Below are 6690 nucleotides of genomic sequence, written 5' to 3' on the forward strand. Positions count from 1 at the left end.
CTCCAATATTCCCTCCTCTTTGTCCTTTATTAAAGTCCAGTTTTTCCCTCGAGTTTGACATCAATCAGGTTTAAAATTGATGCAGAGTTTCAGCCAATGAGGGAGATCCGGGCTCAGCCCCGCCCACTCGGTGCCGCAAGTCCCGCCCCTCACCCACTCCCATTGGTTGGAGGACCAACCGCCCGCTCGGTCCTCCAGCCCCTCTCCGCTCTTCCTATTGGTCCGGAGCTCCCGTCAATCACCCGGGCAGTGTGAGCTGAGCATGCGCGGCGGGCGGGGAGTGAGGCCGAGATCGTGTCGGCAACAGGTGAGAGATGGGCGGGGGGAGCGGGTTAATAAACCCCGGGGGAGGGGGCGGGGGCTTCACAAACCCCGAGTGCGGCCCCGGGCCCGAATATCAAACAGTGAACATTCTCCTCTCTCTCTCTACACTCCGGGGGCTCCGGTTTAGATCAGACCCGAAACTCAACACACGGCCCGCGGCCTCCGAGCATGCGCAGTGTCAGCGTCAAACCTCGTGACTCATCGAATCAGGGAGCGTCTGTAAATGAAGGAGAAATGGGGATCGGTCAGGGAGCGTCTGTAAATGAAGGAGAAATGGTGATCGGTCAGGGAGCGTCTGTAAATGAAGGAGAAATGGTGTTCGGTCAGGGAGCATCTGTAAATGAAGGAGAAATGGTGATCGGTCAGGGAGCGTCTGTAAATGAATGAGAAATGGTGTTCGGTCAGGGAGCATCTGTAAATGAAGGAGAAATGGTGATCGGTCAGGGAGTGTCTGTAAATGGAGGAGAAATGGTGATCGGTCAGGGAGCGTCTGTAAATGAATGAGAAATGGTGTTCGGTCAGGGAGCATCTGTAAATGAAGGAGAAATGGTGATCGGTCAGGGAGTGTCTGTAAATGGAGGAGAAATGTTGATCGGTCAGGGAGCGTCTGTAAATGAAGTCAAAATGGTGATCGGTCAGGGAGCATCTGTAAATGAAGTCAAAATGGTGATCGGTCAGGGAGCATCTGTCAATGAAGGAGAAATGGTGATCGGTCAGGGAGCGTCTGTAAATGAAGGAGAAATGGTTATCGGTCAGGGAGCGTCTGTAAATGATGGAGAAATGGTGATCGGTCGGGGAGCGTCTGTAAATGAAGTAGAAATGGTGATCGGTCGGGGAGTGTCTGTAAATGATGGAGAAATGGTGATCGGACCGGGAGTGTCTGTAAATGAAGGAGAAATGGGAGGGAGGGAGCTCTGGGCTCTTGCTGTGCCTTTTTAATCCCTTGCTTTTATCAATTCCCTCTCTCTCCCCTCAGGAATCTTTTCGATGAAATGCTGCAAGGTGATGATCCAGAAAGAGACATTTTGTGAGAAGGAAGAGGAGGAATCCTTGGCCAAGAATCGTTCTCTCCGTTGGGGACCGACTGACTGAGACCTTCACCGCAGCCTGGACCCATGGGGGTCACGTGAGTAATGTCTGTCTGTTACCCCGGGGGTTAATTCCCTCTCAGATCCGCTGGGTTTTAAACAGGAGGGTGGAGATCACACAGGGAGGGGGGAAGAGATCGAACAGGGAGGGGGGAAGAGATCGAACAGGGAGGGGGGAAGAGATCGAACAGGGAGGGGGGAAGAGATCGAACAGGGAGCGGGGAAGAGATCGAACAGGGAGCGGGGAAGAGATCGAACAGGGAGCGGGGAAGAGATCGAACAGGGAGCAGGGAAGAGATCGAACAGGGAGCGGGGAAGAGATCGAACAGGGAGCGGGGAAGAGATCGAACAGGGAGCGGGGAAGGGATCGAACAGGGAGCGGGGAAGAGATCGAACAGGGAGGGGGGAAGAGATTGAGTGCAGATTTGAAGCAGCCAGTTTCAGCATCTTCAGGGGAGGAGGGAGGGGGACCAGTGAGTGTAGAACTGAACCCAGTCAGAGTCAGCACCTTCAGAGAATGGAGAACACTCAGAGCACATTGTAAATGTTGTGCTCGGTTTGGATTTCAGCACAGGGAAGAGGGAGAGTGTGTGGGATGGGGATTTACAGCTTTGGGGAAAAAACGGAGGAAAGAATGTTCCATAGAAATTAGAATTGTTTGTTCTGAGTTTCTATCCTGTACTTACAGTGATGACTTTTGTAAACTCCTTTTACAGGGTACTAGAAGGGGAGGATTTACTGACGGGAAACACAAACTGCCAGTGTGTGTGACCTGTGGGTTGTGGGTGTGCGGCTTGCAACAGTGGTAATGTGTGAGGGTGAGAGGAAGCATCTGATTGAAAGAGTTTATTGCGAGGTGGGAGATGGGGCCCCCCCTTGCTGGTGAGAAGCCATTAAACAGCCCAGAGAGGCCTGGCTGCTCGCAGGAATCGGGTAAATCACCAGGCAGGACCAATCCACTCTCTGCCTCTCTCCCCCTCTCTCTCTGTCTTTTCCCCTCTCTCTCTGTCTTTTCCCCTCTCTCTCTGTCTTTTCCCCACTCTCTCTGTCTTTTCCCCTCTCTCTCTGTCTTTTCCCCTCTCTCTCTGTCTTTTCCCCTCTCTCTCTGTCTTTTCCCCTCTCTCTCTGTCTTTTCCCCTCTCTCTCTGTCTTTTCCCCTCTCTCTCTGTCTTTTCCCCTCTCTCTCTGTCTTTTCCCCTCTCTCTCTGTCTTTTCCCCTCTCTCTCTGTCTTTTCCCCTCTCTCTCTGTCTTTTCCCCTCTCTCTCTGTCTTTTCCCCTCTCTCTCTGTCTTTTCCCCTCTCTCTCTCTGTCTTTTCCCCTCTCTCTCTCTGTCTTTTCCCCTCTCTCTCTCTGTCTTTTCCCCTCTCTCTCTCTGTCTTTTCCCCTCTCTCTCTCTGTCTTTTCCCCTCTCTCTCTCTGTCTTTTCCCCTCTCTCTCTCTGTCTTTTCCCCTCTCTCTCTCTGTCTTTTCCCTCTCTCTCTCTGTCTTTTCCCCTCTCTCTCTGTCTTTTCCCTTCTCTCTCTGTCTTTTCCCCTCTCTCTCTGTCTTTTCCCCTCTCTCTCTGTCTTTTCCCCTCTCTCTCTGTCTTTTCCCCTCTCTCTCTGTCTTTTCCCCTCTCTCTCTGTCTTTTCCCCTCTCTCTCTGTCTTTTCCCCTCTCTCTCTGTCTTTTCCCCTCTCTCTCTGTCTTTTCCCCTCTCTCTCTGTCTTTTCCCCTCTCTCTCTGTCTTTTCCCCTCTCTCTCTGTCTTTTCCCCTCTCTCTCTGTCTTTTCCCCTCTCTCTCTGTCTTTTCCCCTCTCTCTCTGTCTTTTCCCCTCTCTCTCTGTCTTTTCCCCTCTCTCTCTGTCTTTTCCCCTCTCTCTCTGTCTTTTCCCCTCTCTCTCTGTCTTTTCCCCTCTCTCTCTGTCTTTTCCCCTCTCTCTCTGTCTTTTCCCCTCTCTCTCTGTCTTTTCCCCTCTCTCTCTGTCTTTTCCCCTCTCTCTCTGTCTTTTCCCTCTCTCTCTGTCTTTTCCCCTCTCTGTCTTTTCCCCTCTCTGTCTTTTCCCCTCTCTGTCTTTTCCCCTCTCTGTCTTTTTCTCTCTCTCTCTGTCCCTCTCTCTCTCTGTCCCTCTCTCTCTCTGTCCCTCTCTCTCTCTGTCCCTCTCTCTCTCTGTCCCTCTCTCTCTCTGTCCCTCTCTCTCTGTCCCTCTGCCCCTCACCTCCTCTCTCTCTCTCTCTCTCGCTCTCTCTGTCTTTTTCTCTCTCTCTGTCCCCCTCTCTCCCTCTGCCTCTCGCCTCCTCCCTCTCTCGCCCTCTCTCTGTCTTTTGCTCTCTCTCTGTCCCTCTCTCTCTCTGACTCTCTCCCCACTCTGACTCTCTCCCCGTTCTGCCTTTCTTTCTCTCTCACTTTCTCTCCCCTTCTCTCTCGCTGCCTCTCACCCCCTCTCTCTGTGCTTTTCTCTCTCTCTGCCACTCTCTCTCTCTCTCTGTTGTCTCTCTGAATTTCTCTTGATTGAAAAGTTCTCCGGTACGGTACGGCCCATGTGTGTCTCAGTGTCAGCTCCTGTACATGTACAGCACACAGTGGGTAAAAGGGAACGATTCACTCCTGTCTGGTACTGTACGGCCCGTGTGTGTCTCAGTGTCAGCTCCTGTACATGTGTAGCACACAGTGGGTAAAAGGGAACGATTCACTGAGAGATTGCAATGTTGAGTGTAACGGTTATTTGAGGGGTTCAGTCCCTAAACGGGCTGTGTTTTGACAGACACTTTTTAAAGTAAGGAGTTGAGCTTCGTTTAGGGAGGTGGGTACAATCCGTGTCTGGGACTCACTGGCCCTGTGAATATTGAATTTTGCTCACAATATGGTGTGTTTGGATTAATAGGGGACAAGGTTTAACTGCACTGGGCTGGATTGTTTTTATAAATCTCTCATTGACTGGGTCTTTCAGACCAGGATGGGAGCTGCTTCTCTCTCTCTCTCTGTAAACACCCTGAGGCAGTGAAACACTCTCTGACAAACGGTTCACAGGAACCAACCCATCAGACATGGGGAATAGACAAGTACCTGGGACTGGAAATGAGCCTCCCACCAACAGAGCAGAGAGAAGGAGGAAATCATCACACCTTCAAGATCTGGATCTGTTGTCAAATGTAAAGAATCTTACAACACCAGGTTATAGTCTAACAATTGTCAACCCCAGTCCATCACCGGCATCTCCACATCATGGATCTGTTGTGTCTTTGGAGCAGGTTCTGGTTAATTTTACTGCTTTAAAGTTATGTTATGGGACCAGTGAGACTGACACACACACACACACACACACACACACACACACACAGTACAGTCAGGAGCCACGTGGTCCTTGTACAGACATTGGGTTTGAATTGAGCTGAGCTGTGCCACAAATGAATATGGGATGAAAATCTCAAATTCCAATCAGTTTGCTCCCGAGCTTCCCCATGTGTCTGTGTGGTTCCATTACAATACAATTTCACATGGGGGCCCAAAATGGCTTCGGAATTAACACGATTTCTTTCTGAGTTGTCAGTGACCTTTTCAAAAATTAAACTTCAAACTAAGAAAACATTTGGAGGCTGTTTTCACATTTGGGCCCTCTGGGTGCTGCAGGACGCTCCCTGAAAGAGCTTTTAATTTCAGTTAAGACCCGAGATATGTCACATTGTCAGCCTCTGAAGAATAGTTTGATCCACTTTGTGTTATTTCTGAAAAGTTGCACTTGTAATGAACGAAGGGAGGAATTTGGGCTCGAACAGATGCTGATATTCTGGCATGACGGAGCTGGGCAGAGATGAGCGATTGGGTGCACAGCATTCCTGCCCTCCCCACCATCTTCTTTAACTTATATTTTTGTATTGCTTGAAACAGCATGTAAGGGGTTAACTTCTGATACTATATAAAGTTTGTTACTGTGTGTCTCAGTGTCAGCTCATGAGAAAAAGACAGAGAGAGGGAGAGAGAGACAGAGAAAAAGGCAGAGAGAGGGGGAGAGAGGCAGAGAGAGAGAAAAGGACAGGGAGAGAGGCAGAGAGAGCGTGGCAGAGAGAGGGGGGAAACATATCAAAGTTTGCAGATGATACAAAGATGGGAGGGAAAGTGGAGAGTGAGGAGGACATAAAACACCTACAAGGGGATATAGACAGGCTGGGTGAGTGGGCGGAGATTTGGCAGATGCAATACAAATGTGAGGTTATGCACTTTGGCAGGAAAAATCAGAGAGCAAGTTATTATCTTAATGATGAGAAACTGGAAAGTACTGCAGTACAAAGGGATCTGGGGGTCCTAGTGCAAGAAAATCAAAAAGTTAGTATGCAGGTGCAGCAGGTGATCAAGAAGGCCAACGGAATGTTGGCTTTTATTGCTAGGGGGATAGAATATAAAAACAGGGAGGTATTGCTGCAGTTATATAAGGTATTGGTGAGACCGCACCTGGAATACTGCATACAGTTTTGGTCTCCATACTTAAGAAAAGACATACTTGCTCTCGAGGCAGTACAAAGAAGGTTCACTCGGTTAATCCCGGGGATGAGGGGGTGGACATATGAGGAGAGGTTGAGTAGATTGGGACTCTACTCATTGGAGTTCAGAAGAATGAGAGGCGATCTTATTGAAACATGTAAGATTGTGAAGGGGCTTGATCAGGTGGATGCGGTAAGGATGTTCCCAAAGATGGGTGAAACTAGAACGAGGGGGCATAATCTTAGAATAAGGGGCTGCTCTTTCAAAACTGAGATGAGGAGAAACTTCTTCACTCAGAGGGTAGTAGGTCTGTGGAATTTGCTGCCCCAGGAAGCTGTGGAAGCTACATCATTAAATAAATTTAAAACAGAAATAGACAGTTTCCTAGAAGTAAAGGGAATTAGGGGTTACGGGGAGCGGGCAGGAAATTGGATGTGAATTTAGATTTGAGGTTAGGATCAGATCAGCCATGATCTTATTGAATGGCGGAGCAGGCTCGAGGGGCCGATTGGCCTACTCCTGCTCCTATTTCTTATGTTCTTATGGAGAGGGACAGAGAGACAGAGAAAAAGATGGAGAGATAGAGAAAGACAGGGAGAGAAAAAGACAGAGGGTGAGGGGGAGAGAGAGAGAATAAGACAGACAGAGAGAGAAAGAAAATTACAGACCGGGGAGAGAGGCAGAGAGAGAGAGAGAGAAAGAGGGACGGGGGAGAGAAAAAGACAGAGACATGGGGCCAGAGAGAGAGAGGGAAAGAATCAGAGAGAGAAAGAGGCAAAGAGATGGGGAGAGAGGCAGAGAGAGAGAGAGTGAAGGGGA

The 6690-nt window shown here is 49.4% G+C and overlaps 1 long non-coding RNA gene across 1 annotated transcript in view; it reads left to right on the forward strand.

The window, feature by feature from the left end:
• The first annotated feature begins 261 nt into the window (after positions 1-261).
• LOC137309843 (uncharacterized) overlaps positions 262-6690 on the forward strand; it is an 11862-nt gene continuing 5433 nt past the window's right edge. Inside the window, exons 1-2 of the long non-coding RNA XR_010960008.1 lie at positions 262-307; positions 1301-1450. This is a non-coding gene — a long non-coding RNA (uncharacterized lncRNA). The remainder of the gene's footprint in view (positions 308-1300; positions 1451-6690) is intronic.

The sequence above is a fragment of the Heptranchias perlo genome, unplaced genomic scaffold (assembly GCF_035084215.1).
Source record: "Heptranchias perlo isolate sHepPer1 unplaced genomic scaffold, sHepPer1.hap1 HAP1_SCAFFOLD_1837, whole genome shotgun sequence".
Lineage (NCBI taxonomy): Eukaryota > Metazoa > Chordata > Chondrichthyes > Hexanchiformes > Hexanchidae > Heptranchias > Heptranchias perlo.